Source organism: Scyliorhinus torazame, chromosome 12, assembly GCF_047496885.1.
Source record: "Scyliorhinus torazame isolate Kashiwa2021f chromosome 12, sScyTor2.1, whole genome shotgun sequence".
Classification (NCBI taxonomy): Eukaryota; Metazoa; Chordata; class Chondrichthyes; order Carcharhiniformes; family Scyliorhinidae; genus Scyliorhinus; species Scyliorhinus torazame.
The window spans coordinates 183,008,637-183,030,180 of NC_092718.1; positions in this window are offsets into that span (position 1 = coordinate 183,008,637).

Consider the following 21,544-nt stretch of genomic DNA (forward strand, 5'->3'; position numbering starts at 1 on the left):
CCGTCCACACCTGGTCGCTGCCGTCGGGAACAGCGTGGTAACGCTGGGGGGGGGGGGGGGGGGCCTGCGGGGGGGGGAGGGGGGATCCTGCACCGGGGAGGACCTCAAATGTGGGATGGCCCGCGATCGGTGCCCACCGATCGTCGGGCCGTCCTCTCAGAAGGAGGACCTCCTTCCTTCAGCGGCCCCGCAAGATCCGTCCGCCATCTTCTTGTGGGGCGGACTCGGAGAGGACGGCAACCACGCATGTGCGGGTTGGCGCCAGCCAAACCACGCATGCGCGGGTGACGCCAGTTATGCAGCGCCGGCCGCGTCATGTATGCGGCGCCGCCTTTACGCGGCGACAAGGCCTGGCGCGTGTAGATGACACGGCCCCGCTCCTAGCCCATTATCGGGCCCTGAATCGGTCGGGATAGGGGCCGTTTCGCACCGTCGTGAACCTCGACGGCGTTCACGACGGCGTGGGCACTTCGGCGCGGGAGTGGAGAATCCCGCCCCTTGTTTAAGGAAGGATGTTAAAGCCCTAGGGAGGTGATTTACTAGAATGATACCAGGAATGAGGAATTTTAGTTACACTCAACATCTGGCAACTTGAGAGCACAAAGTACGTAGTTGAATGCATTATTTAAAAGAAGGAACTTTTTTATTTCAATTAATAACAACGTTTAACAATAACACAAATTCAGCCCAGAACCCTCAAAAGATGCCAGAAAAACAATTACATAGAAGAAAGGCTTATAAGAACACTCTGAATTCAAAATGACACTCTGCAACACTTCTCCCTCATTTAAATTCCAATCCTCCATCAGGACACAAATAGACCAAAAGTAATGGGCGTGATTTACTGGCTGCGTCCTGCCGGAATCAGGACGGGACGCATTCGGTAGATCCAGGGAGAAGCCGAGAAGCCTCTCCCGGGATTCCCGACAGTCATTGCGCCTCACGAGATCTAACCAGGGGCGAGATTCTCTGACCCCCCGCCGGGTCGGAGAATCGCCGGGGGCTGGCGTGAATCCCGCCCCCGCCGGTTGCTGAATTCTCCGGCACCGGATACTCCGCGGGGGCGGGAATCGCGCCGCGCCGGTTGGCGGGCCTTCCCGGATTCTCCAGCCCGGATGGGCCGAAGTCCCGCCGCCAAAAGCCTGTCCCACCGGTGTGGATTAAACCACCTCTCTTACTGGCGGGACAAGGCGGCGCGGGCGGGCTCCGGGGTTCTGGGGGGGGGCGCGGGGCGATCTGGCCCCGGGGGGTGAAGGTGGCCTGGCCCGCGATCGGGGCCCACCGATCCACGGGCGGGCCTGTGCCGTGGGGGCATTCTTTTCCTTCCGCCTTCACCACGGTCTCCACCATCGCGGAGGCGGAAGAGACTCCCTCCACTGCGCATGCACGGGAATGCCGTCAGCGGCTGCTAACGCTTCCGCGCATGCGCCGCCTGGAGATGTCATTTCCGCGCCAGCTGGCGGGGCACCAACACCTTTTCCGCCAGCTGGCGGGGCGGAATTTCGTCCGGCGCGGGCCTAGCCCCTTAAGGTTGGGGCTCGGCCCCCAAAGATGCGGAGCATTCCGCACCTTTGGGGCGGCGCGATGCCCGACTGATTTGCGCCGTTTTGGGCGCCAGTCGGCGGCCATCGCGCCGATAACGGAAAATTTCGCCCCAGATATCATGGGCGAGATTCTCCGATCCCCCACCGGGTCGGAGAATCGCCATGGGCCATCGTGAATTCAGCCTCCGCCGCCCGCCGAATTCTCCGAAGGGAGAAAAGTCGGCGGGGCGTCAATCGTGCCGCACGCCTCGGAGAATGGCATGGGTGGGCGCGAGGCAATGGATTTCGGGGCTGCCGATATTCTCCCGTCCGGGTGGGCCGAAGTCCCGCCGACGTGACCCATGGGTCACGTCGGCGTAAATCAAAACACCTTTCAATCAGCGTCAGCCAGTGCTCAAGGTTGACGCCGACCAGCGTGGAGGTGGGTGACGGCCTGGGGGGTTGGCCGCTGGAGAGGTGATGGCGTGTCCGCAGTCTGTATGTGTGGGTGAGAGGTGTGTGTAGGGTTGTGTGTGTGTGTGTGTGCAGCGGGGGGGGGTTAGAGTGGGGTGGGCTCCGGCGGAGTGCCGGGAGGGGGATGAGTGCCGGGGACGGGAGGATGACTGCCGGGGAGGGGGACGGGGGGGGGTGTGTGTCCGTGCCGGGGAGGGGGAAGGGAACGGGGGGGTCCGTGCCGGGGAGGTGGCCGGGGGGGTGGGTCCGTGCCGGGAAGGGGGACGGGGAGGTGCATGGCGGGGAGAACGGGGGGCTGGGGGTCCGTGCCGGGGATGGGGACGGGGAGGTGCGTGCCGCGGAGGGGGATGCGAGGGCAAGTGAGTTGATCCACCTGGCCAGGTGCCAGCCTCCAACAGTCGGACCCATGCGGTCCATGCCACCTGGCTGGGGGGAGGAGGGGGTATGGGCAATGATGACATGTCCCCTCCCCCCCCCCCCCCCCCCCCCCCCCCCCCCCCCACAGGCCGTCATGTTTTCCGGTCAGCCAGCGATGTTGGACGCCGTGGCGGCAGCCGCTAATGTCCAAGTTGCCCTGGATGAGGAGGAGGAGGAGGAGCGTGCCAGAGAGGCGGCGCAGGCTGCCGCAGAGGGGCAGGTGGCAGCCGACCAGGCTGGAGGGACACCAGGACGAGGAGGGGAAGGAGGACAGCGCGGCCCCACGGCAACGGAGGCACCCAAGGACGCCCCGTGTGTACCGGCCCCGGCTGTCGTACCAGGACCTCACGGACAGGGAATGCAGGAGGAGACTCCGGATGAGCCGGGAAACCGTGGCACACATCTGCCATCTGCTGGCACACCTGTCACCACGTGGCACTGGCGGGGGACACCCTCTCCCCGTGTCCGTCAAGGTTACGGTGGCCCTGAACTTTTATGCAACGGGGTCATTCCAGGCACCGAGTGGGGACCTGTCCGGCATATCGCAGACATCGGTGCACCGGTGCATCCGGGCAGTGACAGACGCCCTATATGCCATTGCGCACCGCTACATCCGCTTCCCTGTGGACCGGGCCAGCCAAGATGCCCGGGCCGTGGGCTTCTCTGCCGTGGCCGTGTTCCCCATGGTCCAGGCCGCGATTGACGGGATGCACGTCGCCGTGCGGCCACCTGCAGATAACAGGGCCGTGTTCACCAATAGGAAGGGGACCTATTCGATGAACATACAGGTGGTCTGCGACCACCGCATGATGATCCTGCACGTCTGCGCCTGTTACCCGGGCAGTGTACACGACTCATACGTGTTGTCGCGGTCATACATCCCCGGCATGTACGAGGGCCGCCATCCCCGGCTGAGGGGCTGGTTGCTGGGCGACAGGGGCTACCCATTGCGATCGTGGCTGATGACGCCTATACGGAGGCCACGCAATGAGGCGGAGAACCGCTACAATGATGCCCATGTAGTGACAAGGGGAGTGATAGAGAGGTGCTTTGGCGTGCTGAAGATGCGTTTCAGGTGCCTGGACCTCTCTGGGGGCGCCCTCCAGTATCGGTCAGATAGGGTCGGCTGCATCATTGTAGTCCTGCGTCCTGCACAATATAGCCCAGCAGAGGGGCAATGTGCCGCAGGGAGAGGGCGGCGGAGTGGAGGAGCAGCAGGAAGAGGCGCAGTCCTCCCCAGATGAGGGGGATGGGGGCAATGGTCAGGGCAGACGGGCTAGACATGGGCGGGTGGCTGTCCACTGTTACCGGCTGGGTCAGCGGGCACGGGACAGGCTGATAGACGCCCGCTTCACTGACTAGATGGGCGTGGGAATCGGGTAGTATGGCCACAGACCGCACACCATGGCAACACCCGACCACCCCCACCCCCCCACCCATCCACCCACCCAGCACCCTCACCCCCCTCCCCAACCCCCCCACCCCACCCGCATGCACACCACCCCCCCCCCATTGCCGATCCACCTGCGGCACAACGGGCCGGGCTCACACAGTTGCGGGTGGACGCGTGTCTATTGCAGGCCATGGAGGATGATGACAACCCGCTCTGCGATGAGCTCCTGGCTCCACATCATTGGACTATGTCTGACCCATGGCCACAGTACCACCATCCACCCGGACCATCCCTGCATGCGGCTGTGACACTGCAGCGCACGGTCCCGTCCTCTGCCCGGGGGGATGTTGATGGCGGCCCCGGGGAAGGGGGCAGACTCACCTGGGGCTGAGGTAAGACCACCCCTCACACACACACTTGCGCTCAACGTACATGACACCCCCGCACGCTTTGGACAGAGCACAAAGGCAGCTTCTGTAGGTGCAACATTGACTTTAATAACGAAAGGAGTTCATGCACGTGCAATAGCCCCTAAAACTCATCTGTGCCCTGCACCCGTGCCACCTTACTCAGTGTCTAATTGTTTGGCCTTACGGGCCCTTTGACTACGCCTTGGTGGTTCCCCAGACGGTACAGCAGAACTGGAGGTGGACTCCTGCGATTCCTGCCCTCTGACACGGGATCCCTTTGGCGGCCGTTTCCTGGGGCGTCCTGGCCTAGATGGGCCAGGCTGCGGCCCGGGCAACTGGGATGGCGAGCTGCCAGCCTGTCCTGCCCGTTGCCCACCCGATGCACCTGGGACGGAAGGGGGGGAGTCCGAGGTGTCGCGGTGTTCCGGGACCTCCCCTACAGGGGGACCCGGAACGAGCCCCAGCACCTCCTCCTCCCTCGGGGTGCCCGATGGCCCCCAGGCCTCTACATGGGTGGGGGATGCGAACGGACTGGCCATCCGACGCCCCCCCCCGACATCTGGCGCTGCCAGTCCTGGAGGCCCGTGCTGGTATTGACAGGGGTCTGCAGGTTTGCAGCCATGGAGCTCAGGGGGTTGGCAAACCCCGTCTGTGACTGTGCGACGCCGGCTCGCACACGGGCAATGGCGCCGATGCCCTCAGCGATGGCCTGCTGAGACTGGGCCATGGCCTGCTGAGACTGGGCCATGGCCTGCAGAGACTGGGCCATGGCCTGCAGAGACTGGGCTATGGACTGCTGAGACTGGGCCATGGCCTGCAGAGACTGGGCCATGGCCTGCAGAGACTGGGCTATGGACTGCTGAGACTGGGCCATGGCCTGCAGAGACTGGGCCATGGCCTGCAGAGACTGGGCTGTGGACTGTTGAGACTGGGCCATGGCGTTAAGCGCCTCTGCCATCTGCCACTGGCGCTGGCTCATGGCCTCCTGTGAGAGGGCAGCCATGTCCTGGGCCACAGACGCCGCCTGCACGGAAAGCCCCAGGCCTCGCAAACCGCTCCCCATGTCTGACCGGACCGCCGCACCCATTGCCTCCACCGCGGACGCCACCCACGTGGTGTCGGCCTGGGTGGCACGCATGACCGGCACCACTGCCAGCTTCTGGACGCGGGTGGACTCCTCCACCTGCGACTGCAGCCGCCGCAAGCTGGCCGTCACCCTCTTCGCTCGTCCTAGGTTCGGTGGTTGCATCGGACCTATGGATGGGTGTGGTAACTCCAGGAACCCGGGATCAATCTGGGCGGCAGATGTTCGCATGCGCCGGGCTGCCCTCTGACCGCCCGGCCCCTCTGCTGCTCCTACCTCCACCTGCTGTACCGGGACAGCTGTGTTGTGCGCACCAGTGAGTGTACCAGACGCCTCATCACTAAAGTGCCCAACCGAGGTGAGCGTCTCTGCGATGGTGGAGGGTGTTGGTGACAGCAGTGACGTTGTGTCGTGCGCATCGTCCCACTCTGAGTCCATGGCACTTTGGGGTGGCAGTTTGTCTCCACCCATCCAATCTGTGTCACTGTCCTGTATTTCAGTTTCCTGGGTAGGGGTGTCCTGGGTAGGGGTGTCCTGGGTTGTGGTTTCGTGGCTCGGCTGTGACGGGGGCCTGTGGCTGCCCCTCTTGTCGCTGAGTGGCACACGCCTGCGTCGCCGCACCCGCATGAGACGGGGGCGCCATCTCCCTGTTGCTCCAGGTCTCTCCGTCTCCCGTGGTCTCCGAGGGGCATCGTGCGGGCGTTGCATGCCAGAGGGTCCGGGTCTCTCCGTCTCCCGTGGTCTCCGAAGGGCATCGTGCGGGCGTCGCATGCCAGAGGGTCCGGGTCTCTCCGTCTCCCGTGGTCTCCGAGGGGCATCATGCGGGCGGTCTGCATCTGCGGGGATGGGTGTCTCGACGTTTGCTCCTGCGATACACAATGAAGCATGCATGGTTAGACACGCAGGCGGTGATCAGGTGATATGGGGGAGGGGGGATATGTGGGAGGGGGGGTATGGGGAGGGGGGATATGGGGACGGGCTGTCGGTGGCTCACTTGCTGTTGGGCCCCCGACCTCTGCATCAGCAACCTCCCGGCCCTCAGGTCCGCCAGCCAGTTCCAGGGCCCATTCCTCATGTTCGGTCAGTGGCCTCTCATCAGCTGGGCTTCCTCCAGTCCTCACATGCTCCCTGGTGTTGTGTGCGCGCTTCTCCTGTGGGGGGTGGTGGCAGGGGTAAAAGGCAACAGTGTTAGACAGGTATATGAATGCACGCCATCGGTTGCGCGTATATTGCAGAGGTTAAGGTTAGGCTGGATTTACTTGGGGATATGGGGGAGGGGGGATATGGGGGAGGGGGATATGGGGGAGGGGGGATATGGGGAGGGGGGTATGGGGAGGGGGATATGGGGGAGGGAGATATGGGGGATATGGGGAGGGGGGATATGGGGAGGGGGGATATGGGGGAGATTTGGCAAAAACATTGCAGTTAACATTACCTGACAAAATGCGAAAAGATGAGGTAATTATGGCAGTGGCTAAGCATTTAAAGTTGCCAGAGATACAGTCTGACTCATTAGAAATGGCAAAGACACAGTTGCAGATTAAGCAACTTGAACATGAAAAAGAATTAAAGCAGCTTGAATATGCAATGAGAGAAAAAGAAAGAGAAAGGGAGATACAGATCAGGGGAAAAGAAAAGGAGAGAGAAGATAGAAACAAAGAAAAAGATAGAGAGGAAAAGGAAAGAGATAGAGAGGAAAGGGAAAAAGAGAGAGAGTTTGAATTTCAGAAAGTGGCTATGAAACATAACAGTCAGTGAAAATTGGCAGACGTAAAGGGAAACGTACAGTTGTTGGATACTGATGAGGATAGTGAGAAAGAGCGTTATAGTCAAAGCCTTGGTGCGGATCTATTTAAATATGTCCAAGCATTGCCAAGGTTTGACGAGAAGGAGATAGAAGCCTTTTTCATTTCATTTGAGAGGTAGCTAAACAAATGAAATGGCCACAGGACATGTGGGTATTACTGATTCAAACAAAGCTGATAGGTAGGGCTAGTGAAGTGTTTGCATCACTACCGGAGGAGGTATCTGGGACATATGAGGAGGTGAAAAAATCCATCTTAGGTGCATATGAACTAGTGCCTGAAGACTACAGACAAAGGTTTAGAAACTTAAGGAAAGTATTTGGTCAAACATACATGGAGTTTGAAAGGATCAAACAGAGTAATTTTGATAGGAGGATAAGGGCTTTGAAAATAGACCAAGCGTATGAAGCTCTCAGAGAAATTATACTTTTGGAGGAGTTGAACAAATCAATTCCTGATGTAGTGAGAATTCATATGGAAGAGCAGACGGTTAAAACTGCGAGATTAGCAGCAGAAATGGCAGATGATTATGAATTAGTTCATAAATCAAAGCTTGGTTTCTGACATCAGTTTCAGCCTGTGAGTGATAGAAACTGGGGACATGAGAAATACTCAAGTGGTAAAGGTAAAGGTGATCTGATGGGAGATAATAAGGAGAGTACACCTCAGATTAAAAAAGAAATCCAGGAGGGTGGAAGAGAAATTAAAAGTTTCAAATGTTTTCACTGTAATAAACTAGGCCATGTAAAGTCACAGTGTTGGTGGTTGAAGAAAAGCACTGGGAAGGCTGACGTGGCAAAACAGGATAAGACGGGGTTTGTTCAAGTGGGAAAGGAAAGCCCAAGTGAAGCAAAGGAACTGCAAAATATTGTACAGCCTGATCAAGTGGTGATTGATAAGAAGGTGCCAGATCTCTTTAAAGAATTTACTTGTGCGGGTAAAGTTTACTCATGTGTATCAGGAGGAGCAGGTAAAGAAGTCACAATTTTAAGAGATACGTGAGCTAGTCAATCTTTAATGGTAAGAGATGAGGAGTTATGTAGTTTGGGAAGAATATTGTCAGAAAAGGTGGTAATATGTGGAATTCAGGGTGAGAGGAGTAGTGTTCCATTATATAAGGTAAGGTTGGAAAGTCCAGTGAAGACTGATGAAGTGGTAGTATGAGTAATAGAGAAACTATCTTGTCCAGGAATACAGTTTACCTTGGGTAATGATATAGCTGGATCGCAGGCGGGAGTGATGCCGACTGTGGTTGATAAGCCAGTGGAAAATCAGACAACTGAAGTGTTGAAGGACGAATATCCTGGGATTTTTCTGGATTATGTAGTAACAAGGTTGCAAAGTCACAGGTTAAGACAAGAGGAGAAATCAAAGAGTAAAGATGACGTTCAAGTGAAATTATCAGAAACGATTTTTGATCAGATGATTGAAAAAGAACAAGAAGAGGTTGAGGATGAGGCAGATATTTTTAGTTCAGGAAAATTGACGGAGATGCAACAAAAAGATATAGAAATAAAACGGATGTATCAGAAAGCATACACAGAAGAGGAATCTGAGTGTATACCAGAGTGTTCATTACCGTCAAAGTGATGTCTTGTTGAGAAAATGGAGACCTTTACATATGCAGGCGGATGAAAAGTGGGCAGAAGTTCATCAAGTAGTATTGCCGGTAGGGTATAGAAAGGAGGTGTTGCGAGTTGCACATGAGGTACCAGTGGGAGGTCATTTGGGAATAAGGTAAACTCAAGCTAAAATCCAAAAACATTTTTATTGGCCTGGACTACATAAAGATGTAGTTAAATTGTGTCAATCATGTCACACATGTCAAGTGATAGGGAAACCTCAAGCAGTGATAAAACCAGCGCCCTTAATACCGATATCCAGCATTTAAGGAACCTTTTACAAGGGTCCGAATTGATTGCATAGGACCGCTTCCTAAAACAAGAAGTGGGAATCAATATCATTTGACGATAATGGATGTGTCTACTAGGTTTCCAGAGGCCATTCCAGTACATAATATTACAGCGAAAAAGAATGTGGAGGAGTTACTTAAATTATCTACTAGATATGGACAACCCACAGAAATACAATCGGATCAAGGCTCAAATTTTACCTCAAGGTTATTCAAAGAAGTTATGGATACCTTAGGAATAAAACAATTTAAATCAACTGCGTACCATCCAGAATCGCAGGGAGCATTAGAAATGTGGCATCAGATATTAAAGACAATGGTGGGGGCTTATTGTCACGATTTTCCAGAGGATTGGGATAAAGGAATTCCATTTGTACTATTTGCAATTAGGGATGCACCTAATGAGTCAAACAAATTCAGTCTTTTTGAACTAATTTTTGGTCATGAGGTAAGAGGACCACTTAAATTGATGAAGGAAAAATTGGTGAGTGAGAAATCGGAAATTACACTATTGGATTACGTGTCAAATTTTAGGGAGCAATTAAATAGAGCAGGTGAATTGGCTTGACAACATTTAAAAGTTGCATAAAATGTGATGAAACGGGTAACGGACAAGAAATCCAAAGTTCGTAGTTTTGCCAGTGGAGATAAAGTTTTAGTATTGTTACCAGTGGTAGGTGAACCTTTAAAAGCTAGGTTTTGTGGACCGTATCAGTTTGGAAGGAAATTAAGTGAGGTGAAGTATGTGGTAAAAACACCAGATAGAAGGAAAACTCACCGAGTGTGTCATGTGAATATGCTTTAAAGGTACCTTGAAAGGGAAGGAGAGAAAAAGGAGGTCTTAATGATTCTAACTCAAAGTGATGAACCAAATCCAGATGACTGTGAATTTGACATACCTCAAATTAAATTGGAAAATAAGGATGTTCTTAAAAATTGGGATAAATTGTTGAGTTACATTCCAGAGGAAACATGGACTGACCTGAAAGAGTTATTCATATCACGTGGGCAAGTTTGTAGAGATAAATTGGGAAGTACGAAAATGGCTATACATGATGTAGATGTGGGAAATGCTGTTCCAATCAAACAACATCCATATAGACTTAACCCTTTAAAATTGGCACAGGTTAACAAAGAGATTGAGAGTATGCTTAAAAATACTCTAAGCATAATTGATGTGGGTTGCAACCAATGGAGCTCACCCATAGTGATGGTACCAAAACCAGACGGTAACCAATGGTTGCGTGTGGACTATAGAATGGTTAATGCAGTTACAAGAATGGACTCTTATCCTATCCCACATTTGGAGGATTGCATTGAGAAAGTGGGACAATCAGCTTTTATTTCCAAACTGGATTTACTTAAAGGTTACTGGCAGGTACCTTTATCCAAAAGGGCGAAGGAGATTTCAGCTTTTGTGACTCCAGATGGTATATACCAATTCAAAGTTATGCCATTTGGCATGAAAAACGCCCCAGCCACATTTCAACAGTTAACTAACAAAGTTGTTTCAGGATTACCCAATTGTGCAGTATACACCGATGATCTGGTAATTTTCAGCCAGACATGGACAGAACATTTGAAACATCTGATGGAGTTATTTGATCGACTTCAGGAGGCGGGTCTGGTGATAAACCTAGCCAGAAGTGAATTTGGAAAAGCCCAAGTCACTTTCCTTGGCCATACAATCAGACAGGGTTGAATGGTCACACGGGATGTGAAACCAACAATTATTCAGGAGTTTTCAATACCCTCAAGACGCAGGGAAATAATGCGATTTCTTGGCATGAGTGGATTTAGTCGAACATTTGTGCAAAAGTTTTGTAGCGTGGTTGCTCCACTGATGGACTTGCTGAAGAAACGCCGAAAATGTCAGTGGACAGCGGACTTCCAACAGGCATTTGACTGCCTGAAAGCTGTGTTGGAGAATTACAAGGGGTTCTGTGATCAGATTGAACTAAAGTATCTGACTGTAAAGAGAAATGCCGAGGCGTAGAGAAATGGATGGATCGTGCAGAGACCTTCTTGTTCAAAGAGACTGTCAATCAGGAAGGATTTCAGTTGGAGGAAGAAGAACAAAAATGGACTATATTATTGTACCTGTTTGCATGTGTTGTTGTTTTTTTTAAACAAAAAAGTATATTTACTTAAAGGATAGTGAAAAGGTGAAAAATGAAACCATCCTGAAGTTGATGGTTTATTTATTTTTCTTGGGGGCAGGTGTCATGTGAGAGTACCTTTACGAAATTGGTGTTTAAGAAATGTACCTTTAAGAAATGGGTGTTTATCAGTGATGTCAGAGTGTGGATGGAGCTGGGCTGTCGGTCAGCTTTTTACTTTCGTTTTAGGCTGTTTGCTGCAGGGTGTGTTTTAGTTTTGTTTTCAGTGTTGGAGCTGAAGCCAGACAGAGCAGGTCTACTGTTGATCTCTCTGCCATCAAAAGACTATCTCTTGATCATTTGGTGAATTCTGAATTATAAATGTTCTCAGTAGTGAATGTAAACCTAATGTGCTTCTGTTAAAAGGTGTTTCTTCTTCTGGGTGTTGTTTGGGAAGTTATTAAGGATTACTTAGTGTTGTATTCTTTGGGGGTTGTATTTGAATTGGTGGTTGTTAAGAGGTTCACTGTATGTTTTTAAAAAGGTTAACTTGAGTTCATAGAATAAACATTGTTTTGCTTTAAAAAATACTTTTCCATTTCTGCTGGACCACACTTGTAGAGTGGGCCTTGTGCTCCCCATACCGCAATCTATTATAAGTTGTGGGTCAGGTGAACTCCATGATACACTTTGGGGTTCTCTAAACCCTGGCCCATAACACTCCTTATAGAAAAGTTGGGGTATTGGGGGGGGCCTGGGAGTCCCGTCGGGGTCGAGAGATTGGTGTGCCATTGGTGCGCTGGAGTTCCTCAGTGCAGGAAATTACGCCAAGTGCTGTCTCAGGGGAGGGGGGGGGGGGGAGCGTTCCCCGCTGGGACCTGAAATAGCAACAAAGTGCCATTAGATAGCCGTTCATTTGCCAGCAATAATCACGCTGATCCCACCCAGAATGGAATTTTTTGATTAAATCATGCCTAACGTCTTAACTATATGAAAGTCTGTCAGGAAACTTGCGGTGTTGCAACCTACAAAATGCCACTGCTGACTCTTTTAACAGTTGATCTGGAATCATAGGTGAAGAGGGAGGTTGAGAATCTGAAGATGAACATTCCTCTTCCACTTCCCCAGCAGAGTCAACCGGTTAACCTGGGAACACAGGAAACGCCTTCTGGTGAATCCCCACAGAAATATTACCTTCTGCCCGTGTTGTAAAGTTGCTGACTCTGAGTCATAACATAAACAAATATTGTCTTCATGTATGGGAACAACTCCTCCTTGTTGCAGTCTCACGACCCAAGATACTGGATCACTTTGGTTTAAAATTACTCCTGGTAACCAGCTCTGGTTACTGCCAAAGTTGCTCATGTAAACCTGACTGCCTCTCCCTGGCTTGGTAGTCGTGTCCTTCTGCTTCTTTTGTCTCCTGCTCATTTTTGCTCTTGGATGAAGTAAATCCAGATGAGATTTTGGCCTTCTACCTAACGACAAGGATTCTACTGGAGACAAGGGGTTATTAAAAAATTAAGAAAAAGAGTTCAGGTAAATTATGAAAGAAAGGTAGCGCAAAATTTCAAAAAGGATAGCAAAAGCTTCTATAAGTACATAAAAGGGAAGGGAGTCACCAAAGTGAATGTTGGTCCCTTGGAAGGTGAAACCCAAGAGATAATAGTGGGGAACACAGAAATGGCAGAGAGGCTATATCCATAGTTTGCCTCAGTTTTCACGGTGGAGGGCACCGGTATCCCGATAGGAATGGGTAATTCCGAGGTAATAGAAAGGATGGAACTTAGAACAATCAGCATGACTAGGGAAACAGTACTCAACAAACTCTTGGGATTGAAGGCATACAAGTCCACGGGGCCTGATGGCCTACAACCTAGGGTCTTAAAGGGAGATAGTCATATTCCCTGGACATGGGAAAGGTTCAAGTGGATTGGAAAAATGCTATTCATAAAAGGAGGGAGGCAGAATGTAGGAAATTACAGGCCAGTTAGTTCAACATCAGTTGTTGGGAAATTGTTAGAATCCATTATTAAAGAAGTAATATCAGGACATTTGGAAAGTCAAAACGCTATCCATCAGAGTCAGCATGGTTTTAGGAAGAGTAAATCGTGTTTGACTAATTTGCTCAAGTGCTTCGAAGATGTAACAAGCCAAGTGGATAATGGGAATCCTGTAGATGTAGCAAATCTGGACTTCTGGAAGGCGTTTGATAAGGTCCCACACGGACGATTAATTCATAAGATTATATCACATGGGGTTAGGGGTAATTTATTAGCTTGTACTGATCGGTTGCACACCGGGTGGCTCCTGCTTGAAGGTTTTGGTTTTGGCCCTTTCCCCCCCCCCCCCCCGATTAATGGGCTCTTTGGTTGGAAATTGTGTGGAATAAGTGGTGGGAGTTGAATCCTCCACCAAGGTGGAATGTCGACAGAAGACGATGTTACTGGAGGTGTAGGATCTGCTTGGTACAGTTACAGAAGGCGTGACGGAGGCGGGGACGTCGTCCACCCCATTGCTAGTGGAGAAATTAATGGGGTTGATTAAGGGGGAGCTTCGACAGAATCGGCTAATGATGCAAAAGGGCTGATCAAAGGCGTTTGAGGGAGTGGTAGCCCCTCTTCATGGCGCCATTGAGCAGGTGGAGAAGCGCCTGGAGTTGCAAGTCGCGATGATCAAAAATGTGGAAAGGGCAGTCTCGGATCACAGTAATTGAATTGTGGAGTTGGAGGCAGAAGTGGCAATGCTGAGGACAGCACAGTGGCGCAGTGAGTAGCACTGCAGCCTCATGGCGCCGAGGTTCCAGGTTCGATCTCGGCTCTGGGTCACTCTCCATGTGGAGGTTGCACATTCTACCCATGTTTGCGTGGGTTTCGCCCCCACAACCCAAAAGATGTGCAGGGTAGGTGAATTAGCCACACTAAATTGCCTCAGTTCGGGATTTGGGTGACTTTTAAGCGGAAGGAGTATTATTTTGCGATGCCCAAAATGGCCCACAGTTTTAGTAAGGAGCATGGATTGGAGAAGGGTTGATTGGGGGAATCAAACGTTGGAGGTGGGTAGGTATTGTGGGTGGTGGGGCAGTTTGGGTGATACGGGAGGGGGCCTTTCAGGCGAGAGTTGCCAGGCTAGCAAGTATGCTGGTGAATGGAAGCAGTCTGAGGGTGGGGGCTGTGAAGGGTAGCCTAGGGTGTGTGTGCTTAGATTGGTTGGGGTGATGGGAGGGGTGGGAGGGGAGGGTGATGGTGACACAGGTGTGGAAGTCGCCTGTTAGCACATCAATTGTGGCGATAAGCAGTCACACAGGAGATTGTACAAGTGAGGGATGAGGAGGATGAATTGGCGACAATGCTGGAGAGAATCAATAAATCTTTTGAGACTTTGTTAATCCCAAAGAAGGCTAGGGACCTGGTGGAGTGTGGGTCATATAGGCCCATCTCCCTGTTAAACACGGATGTGAAGATGCTGGCTAAGGCATTGGCAAGGCGGTTGGAGGGGTGTGTTGGAGGATCAGATGGGTTTTGTGAAGGAAAGGCAGCTGTTGAGTAATATTAGATGTTTATTGAATGTGGTTATGGCACCGTCTAAGGCAGGATGCCAGAGGTTATTGTGACTATGGATGCGGAGAAGGCGTTTGATAGGGTAGAGTGGAGGTATTTGTTTGACGTTCTGCGGGAGTTTGGGTTTGACCAATGTTTACCTCATGGGTACAGTTTCTATATGCGTCCCCCACGGCTAGCGTTAGGAAAATTCAAATAGTTTGGGAGACTTCCAATTATACAAGGGTAGGAGGCAGGGGTGCCTGTTACCCCCACTTTTGTTCGTGCTGGCTATTGAACCCTTGGCTATTGTGCTCCGACATCAGGAGAATGGTCGGCATTGTAAGGGGAGGCAGGGAGCATAAAGTCTTGCTGTATGCAGATGGCTTGTTGCTGAATATTTCCAATCCGTAATCATAGGATAATGGGCACATTGGAGAGGTTTGGCACTTTTACGGCTAAATTGAATGTGGCCAAAAGTGAATTGTTTCCGGTGAATGCCCTGGGGAAAGGGGCAGATTTGAGTGCCTGACCATTTAAGTTGGCCAGGAGTAGGTTCAAGTATTTGGGTATTCGTGGCTCATGACTGTGCCACGGTGTATAAATGGCCGGCTTGGTGGAAGGGGATCTAAAGGGCGTGTGCAGACGGTCAAGATGAACATGCTGCTGGGATTTTATGTTTCAGTGCCTCCCGATATTCCTGCCAAAGGCGTTCTTTTGCAAGGTGGACAGGTTAATCTCGGCTTTCGTATGGGCTGGCAAGGAGCCGCGGATTTGGCGGGTGTTTTTGCAAAGGAAGAGGTGAGTAGGGGGGCTAACGCTCTTGAATTTGTTGTATTACTACTGGGCGGCGAACGTGGAGAAGGTCCAGCAGTGGTAGCGGGCGGAGTGGGTGCAGGTGGAGGAGGTGTTGTGTGTGGGGTATGTTTGAGGGCTCTGGCTGTGGCTCTCTTCCATTTGCCCCGGGGAGGTATACGATGAGTCTGGTGGTGGCTTAAAAGACTGGAACCAGCTGAGGTGGCATTTTCTGTGGGGGTTATGTCAATGCTGGCTCTGATTTGTGGGAATCACAGGGATGGATGCGACATATAGGAGGTGGCATATGTAAGGGGTGGAACAGGTGAGGGCAGAAGGAAGGTTCGCAGGTTTGGGCGAATTGCAGGAGAAATATGAGTTGCTGAGGGTGCGGAGGAGGTGTGAGTTCAGATATAAACAGTTACGGGATTATGTGTGGAAGGCTGTTCCCTCAGTTGCCGGAGCACACTTTGTTGGACAGACACAGAAAGCACCAATTGGGGAGGTGAAGTGGAAGTGGGAGGAGGAGCTGGGCATGGTATTGAGATGGGAGGTTTGGAGTGAGATTATGCACCGGGTCAATGCAACGTTGTCCTGTGCTAGGCTGAGCTTGGTGCCGGTCAAAGTGGTGCATAGGGCTCATTTGATGTGGGCCTGGAGTAGTGGGTTCTTTTCAGAGGTAGAGGATAAGTGTGAGAGATATGGGTGGGGGAAGGGGGCGGCAAACCATGTCTACATGTTTTGTTCATGTCTGAGGTTGGTGGGGTTTGGGGGCCCGATATTTGAAGCATTATCGAAAATTGTGGGGCTGGAGATGTCACCAGGCCCTCTGGTGGCGATCTTTGGGGTGTCGGATCTGCCGGAGTTGTTGGAGGGGAGGGCAGTGCTGATGTGGTGGCCTTCGCCACTCTGATTGCCGGGCGGTGTTTTTCTGGATGGCAAGATGTAACTAGTGGGGTGCCACAGGGTTCGGTCCTTGGGCTCCAGCTATTTACAATCTGTATTAATTACTTGGATACAACGGTAGAAGGTTCCATAGCCAAATTCACAGATGACACAAAAATAGGTGGGGCAGTAAGTTGCAATGAGGAAATAAGAACCTTACAAATGGATATAGATAGGTTAGGAGAGTGGGCCAAAATGTGGCAGATGGAGTTTATCGTGGATAAGTGTGAAGTCATTCATTTTGGTCGGAAAAATGGAAAGGCAACTTATTACCTAAATGGGGTGAGTCTTTGGGGTGCTCGGATGCAGAGGGATCTGGGTATCCACATGCCTGAGTCGCAAAAAACTAACTTGCAGGTGCAGCAGGTAATAAAGAAAGCGAATGAAATATTGGCATTATAGCAAAAGAAATAGAGTACAAAGGTAAGGAAGTGTTGTTGCAACTATACAACACTTTAGGAGTGACCACACCTGGAGTATTGTGCTTAGTTTCAGTCCCCTTATTTGATACCTCAATTTGATCTCCCCTCATTCTTATAAACTCTAGGGAGTTTATGGCTCGAGAGGTTAAATTGCCTCCTCCTGTTCCTAGTTCTTTGATTCTAAGAAAGAACTATTCTGTCTAACTCCATCTTCCAGCTGTTGGTCTGTAACCCTGTAGGTAACAGTACCTCAAGCACAAATCTGGTGTTCTTAACTAATAAGGGGATTTCTTGATTAATAAGGGGATCAGGGGCTATGGGGAGAAGGCACGAGAATGGGGATGAGGAACATATCAGCCACGATCAAACGGTGGAGCAGACTCGATGAGCTGAACAGCCTCATTCTGCTCCTATATCTTATGGTTTTATGGAGAGCCCAGGTGTAAAAGGTGGCATGATATGATACTGTAATAAAAATCTTGAGAACTTTGTCTTCAAAATATCACCTGCCATTCTCTTCAATCCCACCTTCAGAGTTTGAACAGCTCCCTCCATCAAACCAGTTGAAGCCGGATGAAATAGCACCTGGCGTTTACTGTGCGTGAATTCTTGAAATAATTCACTTGTATATGTAGTGTAGTCCGAAACAAGTAAATCTGGTAGACCGTGTTTTGCAGAAATTTGACGTAGCTTCTCAATTGTCACAGGAGCTGTAATATTACTCATGATATGTGCTTCCAACCATTTTCAATGACTATCTACGGCGACCAAAAACATTTGGTTCATGAAAGGTCCGGCAAAGTCCCCATGCAGTCTGGACTACGGCCTATCAGGTCACTCCCAAGGATGAAGTGGTGCTGGTGATGCCATCTTCTGATTTATCTGACATTCCAAACAGGACTTCTCCTAGTTCTCCAGGTCCAGATCCATATTAGTCCACCAAACATATGACCTGGCTAGACTTTTCAGTGTAGAAGCACCTGGATGAGCCTCATGAATTTCATCCATGGCTTGCGCCCGACCAGGGAGTGGAACGACAACTCTTGACCACCACAGTATGCAACCAGATGAGAATATCGTCCCTAAGCTTGACATAAGGGTTTAATTCATCATCTTCTATGATAGTTGGCCACCCTGGCATCAGAAACATTTTGACTTGCGACCGAATAGGATCTCTGTCTGTCCACTGCATAATCTGCTTCGCACTTACTGGAGAATGTGCATATCTCTTAATATGCACAAGACAAGAAAATTGTCTCTGGAGGACACAGTACCTTGGATGGCAAATCTGGTAAAGGGAGACAACTCAACACATCCGCATTTGCATTCTTTCCCTGCTCTGTACACAATTTTGTACTGAGAAGCTGTCAATGTAAGCACTTAGTGCTGTGCTCTTGCCTCAACTCAGAAATGACTCATCAGCAGCTTCTGGTTGGTACATATGGTGAATGAACGTCCATTGAGGTATTGATGTAATCTTTTCACTCCAAAAACACCAGCCAGTCCGACTTTATCCAACTGTGAATATCCCTTTTCAGCCTTTGTCAGTGTTCTAGATACAAAACTGCTGGGTTTTTTGGACCCCGTCCGCCATTAAATGAGTAAGTACCACCCCCACACCGTAGGGTGAGGTATCGCACAACAGGATAAGCTCCCTGCCTGGATAAAAATGGACTAGCAAATTAGTCGGTTGCAGCAATGCTTTCCCATCTTCGAAACCCTTCTTTTGTCCAGATTCTCACTTCCATTGGGTTTCTTTGTGCACAGTGGAGCCAACATTGTAGAGCGGTCTAGCAAGAACTTTCCGTAATAATTCACTGAGCCTAAAACTGATCGGAGCTCTGACACACTCCTGGGATCTGGAGCTTTCTCATTCGCTCGAATATTCCCTTCCACAGGAGATAAACCTTGTGGATAAACCTTTGTAGCCCGGATACTTCACGTTTTGTGCCTGGAAAATGCACGCGTTCCGCTTCAGATGCAGTCCCCCCTCTGAAACCTTTTTAAAACTTGATCCAGATTGCTGAGGTGCTCCTCCTCAGTCTTCCCCATAATTAAGATGTCATCCACATAGACAGTCACCTGACGAATGCCTTGAAACAGGTTGTCCATTGTCCCCTGAAAGATCACCGGACTGGAGGTAATAGCAATAACCAAATTATTGAGCTAAACCAATCCTTTATGCGTGTTGATGGCCACGTACTGCTTTGAATCTTCCTCTCGCAAGAGTTGTTGATATGCCTGGCTCATGTACCAGTTTTGCCTCCTGCAAGAGTTGCAAACAAACCTCCCACTCGAGGTGATAGATAAGCATCTAACTTGGAAACCTGGTTAATGGTGAGTTTATACTCACCACATATACGCATCGTGCCATCATTTTTGAGGACAGGATCGATTGAAGCTGCCCAATGAGAAAACTGAATAGGCTCAATGATTCTAAACCTTTGCAGCTATTCCAACTCTTCCTCCACTTTCCTCATGGCATAGGGCACTGTCCTGGACTTGAAAAAGCGAGGAGTAGCCTGAGGATCTATGTACAACTTCACAATGGTACCACACTGTGTACCCAGTTCATCCGTGCACACGTCCGGATACAACATTCTCGGGCACCTCCGTGTGCTTGATCTCGTCCCAGTTCAATGGAATTTTGCTGGGCCAGTCACTCCCTCGTAAACTCGGTCCCTTCCCTTTGACCACAAGGAGCCGTCTTGTTTCTTGACTATTATAGACACTATGGACTCTCCGGTGTATGGCATTTCGGAGTCGGCTGCCACCATGTTGTATGCTGATTGTGATTGACTGAGGAGTGATGCTGAGACGTTGTCATTGTCTGAACAATAATTGGTTTATTAGATAAACAGAATGATTATTTACAGTTTCTCAGTCTAAGCTAGAAGCATTCTCCCTCTCGATTCTTGGAGTGGGATTTTCCTGCCCTGCCCGCTGCCGGAATCGACTGGTCTTGCCGAAAGCCAATTGGACTCTTGGCTGACCTGCTGCAGCCCCATGGCAGATCCCACCATGGCAAAGCTGGAAAATCCCAGCCTTGGTCATGTGTCCCTTAGATCATTGTGTGGCTGGTCAGGTTTACACTGTCTCACACATTAACCTTTTCAGCCCTAAAACTGGACTACCCAGCTGCCACTCCATCCACCTGCCACCCTGCCAACCTACCACCACTCATCTGACACCCTACCCACTTACCTCACCTAATCACCCCACCCTACCATCCATATTACACACTTACATCAGGAACCCCATCCGACCTACCCATCATCCACTCATCCACTCACACAGGACACTTAAGCTTACCATATGGCAGCTGGTGCTGTAAAAAGCAGGTGAGCGATGAGGATTATTCTGGAGCCACCAGGAATTAAAGATGAACTTTTGAGACTTTGCTGGAAGCAAACATAGTGATAAAAGCATAGCGACATAAAAAGAAACTGTGTAATTCTTTTCATTTTCTTCTGAAGCCTTTATTTACTAGAGTTTATAGTTTATCTTTAATTTATTACTTCATGGAATACAGGCACTGCTGGCTAGGCCAGCATTCATTGCTAATCTATAACTGTCCTTGAGAAGGTGGTGATGAGCTGCCTTCTTGAACTACTGCAGTCCATGTGGTAAAGGTATGCCCACAGTGCTGTAAGGGAGGGAGTTCCAGAAGCTTGATCCAGCGACAGTGAAGGAACGGCAATATAGTTCCAGATCGGGATGCTGTGTGGCAACCTCGAGACCAGGGCAGGAACTATCAGATTCAGATTCAGATCCAGAACCAGAGCTCAGAGGGAGAGAGAGAGAAGCAGAGAAGGAACAAGCAGCTAGACTCAGATCATAATCAGCTCGGCCATGGGAAATGGACAGGGCAGAGCAGCCGAGCTAAAATAGCTAAATACATCTAAAGAAAACCAGACTTTAAAGAAGATTGATTGTCAAGTTGGGCCTGAAGGTCCCTTCAACCAACCAGAAGGATCCAGAAGCAAAATCTTTTTACTTTTCTGTAAAGACAGTGATTGCATCTTTTAAAAAGAGAAAAAGAAAATAATAATAAAATAACTTAAAAGTTTTAACTTGAAATAGTGGTTATTCCAAAGTCTACTTTACTTACTTAGCAATGCGGGACCCAGGATCGTTGCTACTAAGTGGTAAATAGATGAAATCTTCTGTGAAGGTATGGGTTATACCGGGGGATAACTTGAAAATATAGTTTGACCTGAATAGCACCCACTGAAGCTTGCATCGGAGTTGGGGAGTGAGAATCCCTGATCACCATTTAGAATGTCGGCCCTTTTTGGTATAGGGGGACTTCTAAGAATAGTGGTGAGTTTTCAAAAACAACTGAGAAGGCCTGCTTTGAGCCACCGTCATATCTGAAAGATGGCACCTCTGACAGTGCAGCACTCTGTTGGTACTGTGCTGCAGATCCTTCAGTATCGCTGCAGATTATGTGCTTTCCCGAGAGTCAGATTGCTCCACAACATATCGCCTTGGTGAAAAGAGTGAGCAAAAGCTTTTGAAGGCAGCGAGGTGGAGAACCAATGGGAATTCCAGGACTGCAGGTTACAGGATAGACCTAGAGGAGCATTAACATTGGTATGGATTGGTTGGGCTGAATGGCCAGTTTCTTTGCCACTTCTCCTATGTAATCCCAAGCAGTGTCATTTTATTGTGCAAACAAGGGAGAAAATGTGACATGTTGCAATTACTAGGAGCATGTGCACAG